At 44.2% G+C, this 18,159-nt stretch overlaps 1 protein-coding gene and 1 non-coding gene across 2 annotated transcripts in view; both read right to left on the reverse strand.

Annotated features, from left to right (window-relative positions):
* Nucleotides 1-18,159, reverse strand: part of LOC125943702 (uncharacterized) — a 100,229-nt gene that overhangs the window by 66,575 nt on the left and 15,495 nt on the right. The gene's annotated exons all lie outside the window — the stretch shown is intronic.
* Trnaf-gaa (transfer RNA phenylalanine (anticodon GAA)) lies at nt 15,402-15,474 on the reverse strand. Its single transcript has one exon. It is a non-coding gene; the product is annotated as a tRNA-Phe (tRNA).

The following is an 18,159-nucleotide window of genomic DNA, read 5'->3' on the forward strand; positions in this document are numbered from 1 at the left end:
ATACCATCTTGCTTCACACCTGCCGCGAGGCCTTCCACTCTTCCTTGGTGCCTCATTCAGCCAACGATCAACCTGACAGTACCTGACGTCCGGAAAAAAGTAGATATGTCATCGCCGGCTCTTAAACAGATTCCTTTTACTCCTATTATATGAAAACTACCGGAATTACACCCACATATACACCGACGGCTCCGCCTTGCAGAACAGCTCTACCGCCGCTGTCGTTATTCCAGAAAAAGCCACCACTATCAAGATGAAAACATCGCACTTGACAACGTCGACGGCAGCAGAACTCGCAGCTCTTCGAGTCGCACTACGCTTCATTAATGACGAGACCACACACACAAATGGTCCGCTTTCTGCGACTCGAAGACGGCACTACAGATTTTACTGTCACCCTTACGTTACGGCGCGGTCCGCATGAACAGTTGGTTTTCGAAATCACAGAGGCCATACACCACCTGACTGAGTAGAAAGGACATGATACCATCTTTCAGTGGCTACCAAGTCACTGTGGAATCATTGGCAATGAACGTGCCAATCAAGCTGCTCGTTCAGCTCACGAAGAAGACAACCGCCTATCGATCCCGCTGTTTAGGACAAATGCTGTAAGGAGGCTCCACCTACTTGCACGCTAATGCACTTAATCAGAGTGGCATAAACCACATTTGATGCACGCCCGATTATAAACCTTGGATCCAACCTTAAGCCTTCGACTTCCACCAAGACTTCCCCGAAAACACGCGACCCTTCTTGTAGGCTATGGTTGGGCGCAGCGTTTAGCAATGCCTACGCGTTCCGCATCAGGATGGCCGAAAGCGCAGCATGTGGCGATTGTGGGGATGCGGAAACACTTCGGCATGCTCTTTGTCAGTGCCCCCAGTACAGTGTGCAGAGACAATCGCTTTCCGTCGTGCTGAACCAGTTGGACGACCAACCTCTGTCGGAAGAAAGAATTATGCAACATCGACGCGACTTAACATCGCATCAGAAGGCCGTGAAGCGCTACTGCGCTTGAAATCGACCGGCCTGTGTGAACGTCTGTGATCGGAACGCCTTTTCTGTTACCTATTCCTGTGGTGTTGTTTTTCGCTCTCTCCCTCTTTGCCCTCTTTTCAACCCTATATCCCCCACCCCAGTGCAGGGTAGCAAACCGGAAACTCCCTTCTGATTAACCTCCCTGCCTTTCCCCTCTTTCTCTCTCTCTCTCTTGGATCCATACCATAATCGTCAGCATAAATTGCAATACAAATCAAAAAGCAAAAGTAGGTAATGCTATATACATGATTTAAAGTGATGTTTTAATGATGGAACAGCATTTGGAAGTTTTCTAATGAAGCGGGGTTTTGTATTCCAGATTATTGCACTGACAAATGATAGGGAACGTTGACCGTATATATTGTGAGCTTTCGGCAAACTTAATTTGTTATGCTCAGCTTGTCTAGTGTCCCCTGTAGGCCTGAGAAATATTGATGAGAGATGTGACTTGCTCGTGGCTAGTTTTCTGTCGATTAGTATTGCTGGGGGATAGTGCCGAGCTTGGATAAGTGGCATTATATTTAACTGAACAAAAAGCTGTGCAGAGGGCGCGTCCTTAGTGGCCGATGCAATTATTCTCAGCTCACCTTTCTGAATTTTGAATAAAGGATCAATGTACGAGGCGTAGGTGAAACCTCAAGATTCTATGCAATGTGTTAAATGGCAGTGAAAAAAGCTGAAATAAATGAGTTGTAATGTTTGAGGATGGAAATGTTTGCGCCCCTTTAATGTAGTATAACAACCAAAAACAATTGTTTTAGTTACTTGTTCAAATGTGGAGCTCAGTGTAGCGACGAGTCAAGAACTTATTCGTTGATATTTATGACTACTAATTTGTTGGATTTGTGTTTCTCCGAGGTACAAGTTGCACATAGTAGTAGTAGCTTTTCGGTTAGAAGCAAATACTCCACACATGGTCTTTTCGGAGTTTAAAAGAAGTTTGTTAATTTCAAACAGGCCTAAAGCACGGCACTCGGTCTGTGTACAGCATGCCGAAGCCGCTACTGCTGCTTTTGCAGGTCTTGCCATGTTTTTTCGCTCTGGCTTCTTCAAGCGACACCGACCGGACGCCACACTTGCCGCATCATCGCGCCGACAGAATTATTGCCTACGCATTGTTGGATCACCTGCCTCGTGGAGTGACATCATCGGTACCAACAGTATTAAAGGACCATCGAGACACGGGCCACTTCAGAAGGTACGGCACTCGGCTTGTGGACAGCACAAGCTCGATCCAAATAGGTCGCGAAGCTTCGGGCGAAAAGCGGTTCAGAACGAATTGTCACTGACATCAGCAAGAGTGGTTATGGGAGCAGCGATTGAAGCGCGACTATGTTTGGAGGGAACAAACATTGGGAAAGAAAAAAGCGTTTTAGCAGCGAAGCTGTTTAGGCTAGCCGTAAAAAGTATGGTGTTTCACAGAAAGCCAGCCGTGACGTAGCCATGGCAACCAGCGACGCCGCAGCTGCTAGAACACCTGGCGCAACCTACCGCCTGTGTACTGCGCATGCACCGACAGCAAGCAACGGCTATGTAAGCCGGTGCACGGCGGCGCTCGATCCGATGCAGCTATGGGACGTACAAAGATAGTACGCAAGGTCGATCCAAATAGGTTGCGAAGCTTCGGGCGAAAAGTGGTTCAGAACGAATTGTCACCGACATCAGCAAGGGTGGTTATGGGAGCAGCGATTGAAGCTCGACTATGTTTGGAGGGAACAAACATTGGGAAAGAAAAAAGCTTTTTATTTAATTAAAGCGAGACACGGTTAAACTCATTCAAAGAAAATAAAATTCCTAATCAATTTTATATACTCATGGCGAGAAAACAATAACTCCATTTTACTTGATCATTATCAATAAATACCTCTTTTCAGCGCCCCCCTTGAGAGCGCACACCGATAGCGGCGGGCGTTGACGCCGCTATTACTTGCAATGCAATGCAACTCTTCAAGTGTGCAGAAAGGCGCGCTCGTAAAGTTCACCTGTTACAATACGCCCCCCTTGCACGTTGTGTTCTTTTGCTTAACGACGTTTGTCTGAATTTGGTGACGCGGGTGGTTTCATTTGTTAATTGACCTGTTCAGTGAAAAGTAGTCAGTTGCGACCAACAGATAACTGTTTAGTTTTCGTGTGACAGCGCTGGCAGACGGGTTTGGCGTCCGACGAAAGGACGAGCGCTCTACGTCCAAAGGGTTCGTCGGCCCCCAAAGAAAGTATGTTCTGTGCAGGGATACGATTTCTACACCCGCACGGCTGACCTTTTCCTGCATCGCTATGCGCGCTGAAAGCTCGGAACGCCCATCAAGTCGATTGATGGGGCATTTGAATATACAGCTCTAATTGCAGGCCTCCGAAAACAAATTTCGCGCCTTTAAGAACAAAATGACGTCACTTCTGTTTTTTAACGAATATGACGTCACATTATTTTTCTTCCGCCGGAAGTGTTCCCTCCTCACACAGATGGCGCTAAGCCCCATGAACCGCCGATGAAGCGCCATGTTTTGAACGTATGGGCTTCTATGGAAGCTTCGCTACCAGCTATATTTACCTAGGACAGCATGCCTAAGCCGCTACTGGTGCTTTTTCAAGTTCGTTTTCGATATCAAGTTCCGTTTTTCCGTAGCGACAACCGTTTTCTGTTAGTCCTGCCATGCCCTCGTAGATTTTGCCAGATTGCTGATTGTTGGTCAATGGTGCGACTGATCATAATGTCGGGTGATATTGAAGAAAACCCTGGGCCTACGACCGGCCAACTGTTGCAAATGATACTAGATAACCAGGCCAAGGCTGATAGTGGTTTGAATGACATTAAGGCTCAGATCTGCGAGCTGAATGCCAAGACAGATGGGTAACCAGTGTACTAGATGTTGTCCAGGAAATGAAAACCAGAATAGATTCTCTTGAGACCACTGTGTGGTTACAAGCCAAAAAACTGGTAGAATACGAAAGCAGACGCAACAATCTTGTCGTTTTTGGTATCGAAGAAAGTGCCTCTGAAAGAGACATTGACTTGAAAGAAGCAGTCATGAAAAAGGCATTTCAGGACAAGCTCGGTATTGAGGTAAAGACGTTAGAAAGAATACATCGCCTGGGCAGGATTAAAAAAGGAAAAAGTAGACTGGTTATCGTACGATTCTATGACTATAAGGAAAAGGTGCACGTGACGAAAAACTGCTACAAACTGAAGGGATCCTCCTACTCCGCCAGCAATGGCTATGCACCAGAAATGGTGGAAATTCGAAAGCAGTTATGGGAAAGTGCTGCTTCAGAAAGAGCTAATGAAGTTTCCCTGAGCCATGAAAAACTGAAAATAAAAGATAAATGTCAGATTTCGAACCAAACTGGAGGACAGCGTCGGGAGATACCGCAATGCGGGGACAAAATTGCCCCAAAGTGCACGGCCTCTCTGTGGATACTGCGCAGGAGTATGCTTCTAATTCTGAGCAGCACTCATAGCTACGTCTTCTTTGGTTGAATGCACGGGTGTTGCAAATAAAATCACAGAACTTGAATCTATATTACTCTCTCAGAGCCCATACGTACTTATTTTTACAGAAATATGGTTAAATAGTTCAGTTTCCAATGACTGTGTTGTTCATCTGGGGTATAGGAGGAAATAAGAGAAAGGCAGAAAGCAGGGAGGTTAACCAGGATAACGTCTGGTTGGCTACCCTACGCCGGGGGAATGGGAAGAGGGAACACAAAGATGACAGGGAGAGAGAGGAGGGAAGGAAAGAAGAGAAATGAGCGGTTAGTTCGCTGACACGTGTGTTAGTGCACTAATAGTCACAGACGTTGACACAAGCCCGTCGTCCTCAAGAAGCACAAAAGTGCCTTCACCGCTTTATGGGCCGACGAGCGATGGGGGCGGTGTTCCAGCAGCACCTGCACGGAAAGCGTCCGATCGTCCAGTTTTTTTAGCGCGTTAGCAAGATCTTGTCTTTCTTGAGCATACCGTGGACAGTGGCACAGCAGGTGGTCAATAGTTTCGTCGGTGCCGCAGACCTCGCATGCTGCACTGTCGGTCACTCCAATTAATGTAGAGTATGCCTTTGTGAAGGCAACTCCTAACCAAATGCGACATAGAAGCGAAGCTTCACGTCGAGGAAGTCCGAATGGAGGTCGGAGTTGCAGTGACGGGTTGAATTGATGCAGTCGTGTTAATCGTAAGTTTGGCGAGTTCCACTCGGCCAGTGAGAGACTGCGTGCCAGGTGTCGAAGCTGCCTTGCAGCGTCTGTCCTCGAAAGTGGAATTGGAACGCGGAGCTCTTCTTGGTGTGATGTGCGAGCAGCGTTGTCTGCGGAATCATTGCCACTGATTCCACAATGACCAGGTACCCATTGAAATACAACCTCGTGGCCTTTTTGTTGGACGTGATGGTGAAGTTTCACTGTTTCGTATGTCAACTGTTCATGACAGCCGCGTCGGAGAACTGACTGCACGCACTGTAATGCCGGTTTTGAGTCTGAAAACACAGCCCATTTTGTAGGTCTTTCAGAGTCAATGAATTCTAGTGCACGACGCTGAGCCGTTAGTTCTGCTGCCGTTGAGGTCGTGACATGCGATGTCTTGAACCGCAGTGTTATTCCTCGCGTTGGTATAACCACTGCACCACCAGAACTGGACGACGTAGTCGATCCATCGGTATAGATGTGCACGTGGTTGCTGTACTTTTCATGCAAGAGGAGTAAGCTCAGTTGTTTTAGAGCAGGGGCCGGTACATCTGATTTCTTCTGTAGTCCTGGAATCGTTATATGTACTTGTGGACGGCTCAAACACCACGGAGGAAGCACTGGCTTGGCCGCAGGTGCGTACCCTGAAGTAAACGATGCACGATGTGCACTGACAGTAGCGCTAAATGTCGAGCAGGTCCTTTCAGCAGTGAGGCTCGCCAGGTGGTGGGAAGGGGTCCTAGCATAGTGTCTGAGATGCGTACGCATTGTCTCAACGGCAATGTGCGTTGTGATTGGGTAATCCTGGGCAATGGCAATGGTTTCAGCCGTTGACGCACTGCGTGGTAGGCCAAGACATATCTTAAGGGCTTGGGCTTGAATGCTTTGAATCATGCGGAGGTTAGTCTTGCAGGTGTTGGATATTGCAGGCAGGCTGTACCGAAGGAATCCAACGAACAGCACCATGTACAGCTGTAACATACCGTGTATGGATGCTCCCCAACTTTTTCCTGCAAGGAACCTGAACAGGTGACAGATAGCAGACAGCCGCTTTTTCATGTAATTCACGTGCGGAGTCCAAGACAGGTCTCTGTCAATTACGACTCCCAGGAACCTGTGACTTCTGCTGTATGGTATAAGTTGTCTGTTATTTGATATTCCGTAAGCAGACATTGGCTTCCTGGTGAATGCCACCATTGCGCACTTTCCACATGAAATTTCAAGTCCTTGTTGACGAAGGTAGCAAGATGTCATTGTGGCTGCCTTCTGAAGCCGAGCGCGAAGCTGAAGTCGTGTTACACCTGATGCCCAAATGCAGATGTCGTCCGCATAGATGGAAAGTTGTACGGTGCTTGGCAGGTTGTCAACTAATCCAAGAAGGGTTAGATTGAAAAGCGACGGGCTAAGCACTCCGCCTTGAGGCACTCCTCGGCTACCGTAATGCTCGGATGTCGGGCCATTTTCAGTGTGCACGTAGAATGATCTTCTCTGTAAGTAGCTGCGCACCCACATATATATCTTACCACCAAGTCCTACTGCTTCTAACGCGCTGAGGATGGCTTCATGGGTGACATTATCGTAAGCCCCTTTAACGTCTAGAAACAGAGCAGCAGATAGTCGTTTACAGGCCTTCTGGTGTTGCGCAAATGTTACCAAGTCAACAACGTTGTCTGTAGACGAACGGCCACGCCTGAATCCGGTCATAGCGTCTGGGTAGATTTCATAGTACTCTAAGTACCATTCCAGACGTGTTAAAATCAGTCTTTCCATTGTTTTTCCAACGCAACTTGCAAGTGCGATAGGACGGTATGAGGAAATGTCCAAAGGCGACTTGCTAGCTTTAAGAAGTGGAATGAGGCGACTTGACTTCCATTCCTGCGGAACCGTACCCGTCTGCCAGGAGTCGTTGTATAGGAGCAAGAGTGCTTTCATCTTTCATCTTTCATCTGCGGTATAAAATGGTCAGATGGAATAGGGGATCAAGAGGGGGGGGGGAGGGGGCGTACCTGTAGTTGTGAAATCATCAGTTAGGGCCGAAAGCATAGACTGTGGCTTTTCAGCAGCAGTATGGGGCAAATTATCATTAAATTCCGTTGCGTTCATTGTGGGAGGCAATGTTTACACGCAGTAAACATTTCACTGACCTCCGTTGCATTAAGTTCCTCCAGCCTGGTACATTTGGTGAAATTAGACCAGTCAGCAAATAGAAGTTTCGAATGACGTGGTTTAAAGCAGAAGGTGGGTAGCATCGATATGAGTTCGATGACTGCGGGTAAAAGCTCACTACCGTAGGAAGTGTCCCGAACTTCCCATTTAAAATCGCAAACAACGGATGTTGAGAAATAACCTAAATCAAGGTAGCCAAAATTACGAGAGCATGGTGAAAAATATGTTGGACTAACTCAGTTTAAAAGGCCACTGTTACTTCAGAAAGTAAAATCCTAAATGAGCTGCCTTTGTCGGTCTGTTTTTTGCTACCGCAAAGGATTCAATCGGCAATAAAATCCCCTACTAAAAGAAATGAATCCGATAGCTGTTGAATTAGATGTTCATCCTCTCTGGCAGTGACCTGTTCATGAAGGGGAATGTGAAGTGAACAAACGATGGCAGTTTCAAGCGAACGATTAAGTATGTTTTAAACGATAAAACAGTGACGGCAGCAACCTCAATAGGCGGACTTACGTTAACTTATCGGGTCGGAGTACCGCCTTGTCTGACTATCGCAACTCCTCCTGACAATCGGCAAGAGTGTTTGCTGTCCCTATGAGCAATGGTGAAATTTCTAAGAGGACCGCATGCAAGGTGTGTTGGTAATCCATACTTGAAATTACAGCGGTAAATAAAAACACACGAAAAGAAAGACAGGACGGAGCAGGCGCTGAACTATCAACAGAAAGGAATTTTATTGAAAGCACATCAATTAATATCCTTCAAATCCCGTGCCAAGGACCAAAATGACACCATATTTCCCAAATATTATCAGCAACGTAATCACTTTCCAACTTGGGCAGTATGACAGCGCAGTACGATAGCGCAGTAGGTTGTGCAGTAAGAGAGCGGAGGCTTACTACATTCACACTGGCAGCTGATAGGTGTGTCGCGCGGCCACCCGTCCAACTGCACAAGTTGGAAGTTTATTACTTTGCTGCTAATTATTAGGAACTGTGGTGCCCTTTTAGTCCTTGACCCTTGCTTTTAAGGGTATTTATTCATGTGCTTTCAATATAATTTTTTCTATTTATAGTTCAGCTCCTTGGGACAGTCCTGTCTTTTTTATCGCATTTTGCAAATTCGCGCCGTAGTTTCAACTATGGAAAACCCGTAAGAATTTGACTATATTTGAAGCCTAGGTTCGTTTCCTGGAAGCAACAGCCCACCGGCGAAAACTTGTGGATAATCTTTATTATGCTAGTTAAAGTACGGATTATACGACTCCAATTGCAGTGAACGTCGAAAGTCGTGATGTCTGAAAGAAATTCAGATTATTTACGTCTAAAGATGAGCTAAAAAATAAAGATGGCAAATGTCTGAACAGATTCACTACTGCTATCAAGAATTGTAATCGTTCAGGCTACCGGTCTCAGCTTTGACGCTGTTACTGGAAGTTTATCCCACTTAGCGAGCTCCAGAAAGCAATGATTTATTCTTTTCGACAATTCCGATGTTTTTACATCGACCTCCAGCAGTCTCTCAGAGGCGCTGGAGGACTGAGAGCTAGGCACTGAAATGCTTGTCTGAGGCCTTTGCGTTGAGTTTATTTTATTCTGCTACGGAAGCAGAGTTTACAGGAGCTTCTTCAAAGACGATGGAGCAGCACTAGCTCCTGCCATCAAGGGAGCGGGAAAAGTCACTACAGGGCCTCTGTTTGTGTCCGCGAAGACTCGTGAGACCTTAGTGGCGCTGACCCCGGTTGCTTTTTATCTCAAAGAAAAAAAACAAGTTCTTAAATATCATTTTCCAGGATTAACTGCTCTCGTCAAAGTATGCTGAATACATCGAATGAAGATTTCACGCTCCATAACGCTTATCAACAAATTTGGAAAATGTCTTACCTGCGCCTGTGGAATTGCGACTACACTTTTCACTAGTACATTACTAGATATATTACGACTTGCTGGTTTAGGGAAGTGCCACCCACACTAACCTGGCTAAGTTACTATATGAAAGAAAGCTGTCTCCCTTACAAAAAATTGTGTAGGGAGTCTATATAAAGCCTATGCACTCAGCGGACTTTCTCTAATTTATTTCTCTAGACTATTCCATAGACAGCCTATCAAGAAAGGGGTCAGGCAAGGAGACACAATCTCTCCAATGCTATTCACTACATTCGTAGAAGAATTATTCAAGATCTTAGACTGGGAAGGCTTAGAAGTGAGGATCAACGGCGAATATCTCAGCAACCTTCGGTTGGCAGATGACATTGTCCTATTCAGCAACAATGGGGACGAATTACAGCAAATGAACGAGGACCTTAACCGAGAAAGTGTAAGATTTGGGTTGAAGATGAATATGGTGAAGACAACTATAATGTTCAATAGCCTGGCAACGGAACAAGAATTCAGGATCGCCAGCCTAGAGTCTGTAAAGGAGTACTTTTATCTAGGCTAGTTACTTACATGGGACCCTGATCATGGGAAAGAAATTTACAGAAGAATAAAATAGGTTGGAGTGCATATGGCAGGCATTGCCAAATCCTGACTGGGAGCTTACCAATGTCGTTGAACAGAAAAGTGCACAATCATTGCATTCAACCGGTGCTCACATATGGGGCAGCAACTTGGAGGTTAACAAAGAAGCTCGAGAACAAGTTAAGGACCGCACAAAGAGCGATGGAACGAAAAATGTTACGCCTAATGTTAAGAGACAGGAAGAGAGCGGTGTGGATCAGAGAGCAAATGGGGATAGCCGATATTCTAGTTGACATTAATGAGGGAAAAAAGGAGCTGGGCTGGCCATGTAATGCGTAGGGTGGATATCCGGTGGACCATTAGGGTTACAGAATGAATACCAAGAGAAGGGAAGCGCAGTCGAGGACGGCAGAAAACCAGATGGGATGATGAATTTAGGAAATTTGCAGGCGCAAGTTGGGAGTCAGCTAGCGCAAGACAGGGGTAATTGGAGATCGCAGGGAGAGGCCTTCGTCCTGCAGTGGACATAAACATAGGCTGATGATTATGATGTCTATGGTAATGTGGCAATGATTGCGGTTTAATGTGTAAATTGCTTATTTCTTATTGTACTTTGAGATACGTGTCTGTTCAGCTAAGGACTAGTACAAACCGTTGAGTTTGTGTATATATCATGACTGTTCGCAATGAATTCTTTACAAAAGGAACGCTTCGCCGACCTAAAAAGCCTCCGGTGACTGTAACCGTTTAAGCAGAGCAGAACTTTGCGTATGTTTCAGAATAGTGCGCTGCTTTTACTACGACACGCGGAACAACCCAGACTGTGCAAAAGATACATGCCACTATGGAGGTAAGCGGCAAGATGGAGATCGCAGGAAGAGGCCTTCGTCCTGCAGTAGACATAAATATATGGTGATGACGATAAACAGTCTAAAGGCATATTTCCTTGAACTTTTTGTAGACTAGGCTACAAGACGTGTGAGTCTATAGACTAACTATAGACGGTCAATAGATTAAGGGAAATTCACTTTTGTAGACAAATATCTGCAGAATGTCTATAGACAAAAGTACACAGGCTTATGTAGTTCTACTTTTGTAGACTGTAGTCTATGAAATGTCTATCGGCAAGTGTCTATAGACTCTCTATAGACTATTCCTATAGACCTGTGTATGCTCTGTCTATGGACTTATGACCTTACACTTTTTCTAGATTATGGTGTACATACTATCTATAGACTATTCTTATAGACCAGTTTATAGTCTGTCTATGGACTTATGGCCTTACACTCTTTGTAGACTGTGGTCGACAGACTGCCTATAGACATCTTTTGTAGACCAGTCTATAGCTAATCTATGGACTTTAGTCTTCCAGTTTTTTCAACTATTGTCGATACAAGGTGTCCCAGCTACGTTAAATTTAGCGAAGCTGATCAACGAAAAATAGTAAAAAAGGAAGGTGCAAAAAGATCCGATTTTAAGACCTATGGTGTTCTGCTTCCAGAGGTATGACCTGTAGGTCTTTTTATAATAATGTCTTGCACCGTGTTTCTTTAAGTTTTTAATTTTCATGGACCAACTTGGCTAAAATAGCTGAGACACACAATATACTAGCTAATATACCACATGTTGCCGTCTATGTTTCAGCAGGCAATATTATTCTGCGTATATATAAACACTAGCTGCTGGGGGGGTTGTTAATAAGCAGTCTATTGGAAATGTCTTTAAAAGTGTACTGCATCCAGTGTGCATATGGAAATATACATAGGGAACTGTACACAAAAGAGCAAGCATGCAGATGGAAGTAGTCCGAAAAATTGTTAAATGCATGTAGCCATGAATATTTATGTAAGGCTGCATGAGCATTTCTGCACATGCACATTTAAGAAATATTACAGTTACATGCAATGCATCCGCTTTAGTGAAATATGCTATCTATCTGCTATCTACAAGTTTAAATATTTCTTTACATAAGGCGGCAAAAAATGTTTGGTTGTATACATTAAGAATGTGCGCCTTTTGCTCCTCATCTGTACTTAGGCATTGACGTTAATAGATTAATAATTCTCCTGAACCAGCTATACTCTCACATGTTGCATAAACAGAAAAAAAGGTTGAAGCAATTCCAACGAGTGCTGAATCATGTAGTGCGAAAAAGAAAACAAGAGCAACGATGTTGCGCTAACTTTTTTCTTGCAAGATATAATATAATAATTTATTAAAATGCATCTCTCATGCGATCATTGAAAGAGACTACATATTTAGACTACTTCCCCTTGGCAACCATAGTTGCCAGGCTGGCCTTGACCTTCGTGTCATTTGTTCCAAAGGTGCTGCAGGTGTATGCTGCAAATAAGTAGATGCAACGATGTGAAGCGAAAATAGCAATCGCCTATTGTTTGCATGTTCATTAAGCACCTTAATATATTTGCACAAACCCCTTCAGTCAATACTTCATGCCGTTTAAATATGACTAATGGCTGTTTGTCAATACAAATCAGTTCATTATAGAATCTCATTTTTTGGTATTATGAACAATTAGACAGTCGGAATTGCTGCTTGAATCAGAAACAATATGTTCCTTTTATGACAAGTTCATATATGACGCAATAATGTACTTATCCAAAATTATCTCTATATTAATTGCTGAAACAAGGCTACCCAGTTGGAGTGTCTGTACGTTTTTTGGTTGGTAATTAAATATGCCCGCGCAGAGTGATATGATCAGAACAGTGACTGGAGTATTGACAGTATAATGCCACAGATTCGAATTTATTATCGTTCATACAGATTTAAATGTATTTTTCATACTCTTAAATGAAAACATCATTGCCCATAACTTCCATAGAAGGCAGATGGATTGATTGTATTCATATTGTCGTTTCCTAGTTTCTTATAGATAATGAGGTATCTTGGGTGTGCTGACGCGTTCGCAAGAGCACCAGAAATACCACGTGAGCACTTTCTGTGTGATTGCATGACACATATGCACCTCCTGGGAAACAAAAGTGAAACTATAGTTCGAATGAATGCTATGGCAGTAAATTATTTAAGGTGCTCTCAAATAGGAGTATTTTTTCTAGGGTTTAGAGACTCAGGACGTTTAGCTAACGCAAAAAAATTCTGTAAGAAATTTCATGTTAGTATGCGTCACTTTCTTTTCTTTTCAGAAAGGGTACCAATTTTTCTGTGAGAACTGTCTTGGGATTGCCGAGAGCGACTACGGGGGTCATATAGTGAGGTCCACAAATGCGGAAGTATGCACTATGTATACAGGGTGTCCCAGCTATCACGCAGCATGATTTGAAAAAGGAGGAATGGCGTTACGCGAAGCAAACCTAGTGCGTATTCTTTCCAGTATACTGGATTAGCCACCAGTAATTCTTTCGTTACTGAGATTTATTTAGGCAATTGTAATTAATTATCTAACTTGAGGAGCACTGTCCTAATTATCAAAGTGTCAATGAGAAGATTGTAGAGAAACATGAAAAACTCCCGATACAGCTTTCTGTTGCTCAATACGTGCTACATAAATGTGTTTTTCCGAGCGTGAGAGAAGCTAGCGAATACACGCAAAATGCCTCGAGCGGCCAGTCGCGCGGCAATTCTGCGTGTATTTGCGGGCTTGGTTGAGGCCACGTCATATGCTGCTTCATTACTCGTACCCCAATCTTCGAATCCACCATGTTAACAGGCCTATCTTCAGCCTTCTCCATAGGTTTTGGCTGACTCTTGACATTTTTTTTACACTGGGCTGCTGGAAACAAAGTTTGTCGAAACAGGAGGTAGCACATGTGGTGCAAGCTACTCGCCGTCAGCCTCTCTCTTTTTGTCTGCAGTAGCTGACTGGCGAAGGGGGCGTTTCCTAGCGCTCAGGTTCATCGGTTTTGCCGGCTGCAACTTGAGCGTAACCTCATGCATGACCCTCATGCTTCAACGTCAGGGGGCACTGCCACACACACAAGCGCGCCGTGAATATCGTCGTGAATATCGTATAAAAATAAACTTCCAAGCGATACAGAACATACCCCGTATGACTACAGCATACGTAACAGGCTAATACCAGTTCCGCGTACACGCACAAATTACGGTAGATGTAGGTTGGATTACTGCATGCCAACACTATACAACCTCTTAAAAACTCACATTGATTTAGTGCCCCTGTCGGCACGTTTAAATCAGAGGTGCGTGATTACCTAATGAAGCAATGATCTTTTTGTCTTATCTTCTCCTGGCTGTTTCATTTCCTGCAGTATTTATGCATTCTGTGATAGTATCCAACATGTATGCTGTACCTGTATCAAGCAAGTTCATTTCTTCTTCATAATGACTCTTGCATTGTTTATAATACTTGTTCATATTGATTGCATGTATGTACTGTGTACTGTATAATTGTTCGAATTAGTGAAATACACTGCCTGTTGCTCTTTGTAGGCCCCCAGGTCCAGTCAAGCTGTCTGAGACAGGTTTTTGCCTGGGGGGCCCCCGACTTGTGTGTTGGAAATAAAGTGGATTCTATTCTATTCTATTCAGCACGACAGAGTCTTCAACGCACAATAACGTGAAAATAGGCGATACTTAAAACAATGCGACTACATGGAAACCGAGGCAAAATCACCCCGTAGTCCTGATTCGCACGCGCAACATTCCGGTAACCACGGCCACACATGATCGCTGGCACCACTCCGCAGGAGAGAAATATTCCCCGACTGCTCACGACACCGGAAACAGCTATTTCGGCGTGAGGAAAATGAACGTAGAGCATTGCAAACCAATTATTCGGTTCCGATGACACTGTAATCTAAACGTAGCCGTGCTAGGCTGGCTTGTCTAACTCGTACCACTTTAACAGCGACCCCTTCGCGGAAATAACGAAAATGCTTGCAATGAAATGTAAGTCGACATATCTTTTCATATGTACTGCGGTAAAAAAAAAGAACGACGGATATGCCGAAGCCCGGTATCGCATCACGAAAGTTTAGATCTTCAATATAACGTTCTCCTAAAATCGAACATCAAAGTTGTGTAACGCAATGTTATTCTTGGTTTCCATGACACTGCCTTGTAATGCAGCCACAATATAGAACATTTACCTAAAAAGATGCGCTTCACCACTTGCTTTCCTCCAAGCACAGTTCTTTCAAGGTTTAACCGTGATGGAATAGCGGAAATAACGGAATAACTTACACTGCAGAATGAGTCGTCTTGTCTTTTGTGATGTACGGCATTTAAAAACAAAATACATTGCATATAACGAAACTCGGGTTCGAACGAGGGACCCCACGTTCTTCAGTCGAACGCTCTCGCAACAACGAATATCGAAGCCGTGCAGCGCAAAGCGATTGTTTCATTCCCATGAGAGTGCCCCTTAACGTATTCGCAGTATGCGCAACCCTTTCTTAAACAGATTTGCTCCGCCACTTCAAGTTCCGCAAATCACTCTTCTTTGTAGTTTAATAGTGGCGTTAATGAGGAAATAGCCTAAAAGATTACAATGCAGTATATGACTCCGTTTGTCTTTTGTTAATTACAGCTGTCGATAACAAAAATAAACCACGACGAATATGCCGAAACCCAGGACCGAACAAGGGACCTTTAGATCTTCAGTCTAACGCTCTCCCAACTGAGCTATTTCGGCTTCTGTTTCTTTATTGCCGGTGTTCGACGTACACAGATAACATGAACATATACACTTTACAATGATAAAAGCAATGTCCGTCTTGGGTCCTTGCAAATAGTTAAAAACTCTTGATCGCCACTAGTTCATCCAATACCTGTATCCATTCGGGCGGTTCTGTTCTCACTCGATAAGCTTCACGCAGATACAGCATACTTTCCATAAAATTATCTTTCGCAGGACGAATAACTAGCCTCTCATAGCACACATCCATTCGAGTCTTCCAGACGCTGTGTAAACACAGTGCCATAAACATATCACATGGCTTATCGGCGTTTTCAATTGGCAAGAAGCGGATGCCGTACGGTGCAATGGGTAATTCTTCTTTCAACGTTCGTTGTAGGATGTCCCATAGGAACACTGCATCTGAACAATCAAGCAACATGCTCAATGGTTTCTCGTTGCCTGCATCTCAGGCAGTTCACGGACCACGGTACAAAGATTCCCCTTTCCCTCAGCCATGGCTTCACTGGTAGCGTTCCAGTGTGTAATTGAAAGAAAAACGTTGTTACGGATGACCGTATCGGCATCCGCTTCACTCTTTTTAGCACATTTCTACCATTGGATTCAGCGTAGTACATTGAACGATAAACAGGCACTGGCAATGAGACATCAAGTAAATTTTTGTACAGTCTCTTCCGCTTAACAGATGCAAGGTAATCTGTTGAAAAGTGCGCGTGTAAGAATTCAAAAGACAACACGGCTTCTCGCAGGAAGCCTCTGAGCCTAGGTCCTATTGTGTAATTTGAGGACGACAAATTGAGGCAGCACGTTACGCAAACGGATTTGAAGGACTGCGCACAGAAACAGATCTTTCTGATCACGTAGAAACAAAAATCTGTAAACAACCTGTCTTACGAAAAGATGAGCTAACCCTGCCCCCCCCCCCCCCCCCCTTTTCACCGTCCTAAACAAAATGGTGCGACTGGTACGCTCCCAGACGGAACCCCAAATAAAGATCGCAAACTGCCTGTGTATTCTTTGTATGCTGACTCTTGATGCACATAGTGCTTGCAGCATATACCAAATTTTGGCCACTAAGAATACATTACACACCGTTGCTCGGGTGAACATTGACAGATCTCGCCCACCGAACTTCGCCGTTTTTGCCTTCATTTCTTCCACCTCTCCTTGCCAACAATCTTTTGTGTCCTGGTAGTACTGTAGAGGTACCCCTAAGTACTTGGTCGGCACATTTGTCCACTGCATTTTTGCAAAAAGTGGAGGTATGTTCTCCCATTGTCCCTACCATATACCTGTCGACTTGCCCCAAATAATTACGCTCCTTGGCATTTTACAATACTTTGTCACAACATTAGCAGCATTGCTTACACTTTGCGTGTTGTCACAAAAAACAGTGACGTCATCCGCGTATGCCAGCAGTTTTACTTCACTGTAGCCCACCCTAAAACCCCTGATGTTGCTATCTTCTATTATCTTTAGGCACAGTGGCTCGAGATATAGGGCAAATAGTAGAGGGATCAACCACATCCCTGTCTCACGGAAGACCTGACTTGAATGCTGGTACTGAGTGTTTTGTTAAGTATGACTTTTGTGCAAGCGTGTGCATAGCACATCCTGATCCCTTCTTTTAAGATTGATCCCAGATTTACGTGCTCCAAAACATCGAAAAGAATTGCGTGCGTCACTCTATCGAACGCTTTTTCTAGGTCCAATTGTAGCATAGCAACCCTACCAGAAAAGTCGTCGCAATCCTCAAGTACTGTTCTGGCTACCTGTACGTTGATGTGTAGGAGTGATGTGGAAACGGTAAAATTTGGTAATTAGTACAATGTGGCTCTCGCGAAACCATCGCGGTAGTAACTGGTTTTCATAAGCTTCTGTGATTACATGATAAAGGGCTGTAGCCATATCTGCTTTGAAACTTGATAGAATGCTCCACTCAATTCGTCAGGTCCTCGCGTTTTGCCCGGGCTCAAGTCATCTATGGTTTGCTGTATTTCGTTGATGCTAATTGGCATTTCTAATCTTTTTCGCGCTTCCTCTTCTAGTCCCGGCAAAAGGTGTCAGAATTCACGATCGAAACCTTGTTCACATTGTGGTTCCTGTCCTGAAAGTTCGCCGTAAAAATCTACAAAGGCACGTTGGATAGTTTCTTTGTCACGTACTACTACATTTTGGTATGTTATCACGTTTATCTCTTTTCTCGTGGCATAACTCTTTTCATTCGAACGCGAGCGCTTTGTAGGTTGTTCCCCACACCATAAACGTTCTGCGCGTGCACGTATAATTGCACCATGATATTTTTCTTTATCGACAAGTTCCAACTGTGCTTTCGTTTGCTTTATTTCTTTTGCGAAACACCCTGGATGGTTGCTCTCCATGCTTAAATAAATGTTGAGCTCACTTTGTAATTTCATTTCTTTCTTTTTTCTTGGTGATGTTTTTTTCACTGGATCTTTCGATCGCTGTTAACTTTTGTTTCTTGCTTAAAGCACTCCCACTTTTCCGTGTAGTCTTTTTGATCGCCCAATAACACCTCTTTTAGGCTATCTTGAATTTTTTTACGAAGGTTTCGTCCTGAAGCAGTTTTTGATTGAATTTCCATAGTCTCCCGTTGAAACTTGACGACTTTTTTGCACCAAGAGAAAAAAGGACCAAACTGTGGTCGCTAAAATACACATA

The sequence above is a fragment of the Dermacentor silvarum genome, chromosome 1, assembly GCF_013339745.2.
Source record: "Dermacentor silvarum isolate Dsil-2018 chromosome 1, BIME_Dsil_1.4, whole genome shotgun sequence".
In the NCBI taxonomy this organism is placed as follows: Eukaryota; Metazoa; Arthropoda; class Arachnida; order Ixodida; family Ixodidae; genus Dermacentor; species Dermacentor silvarum.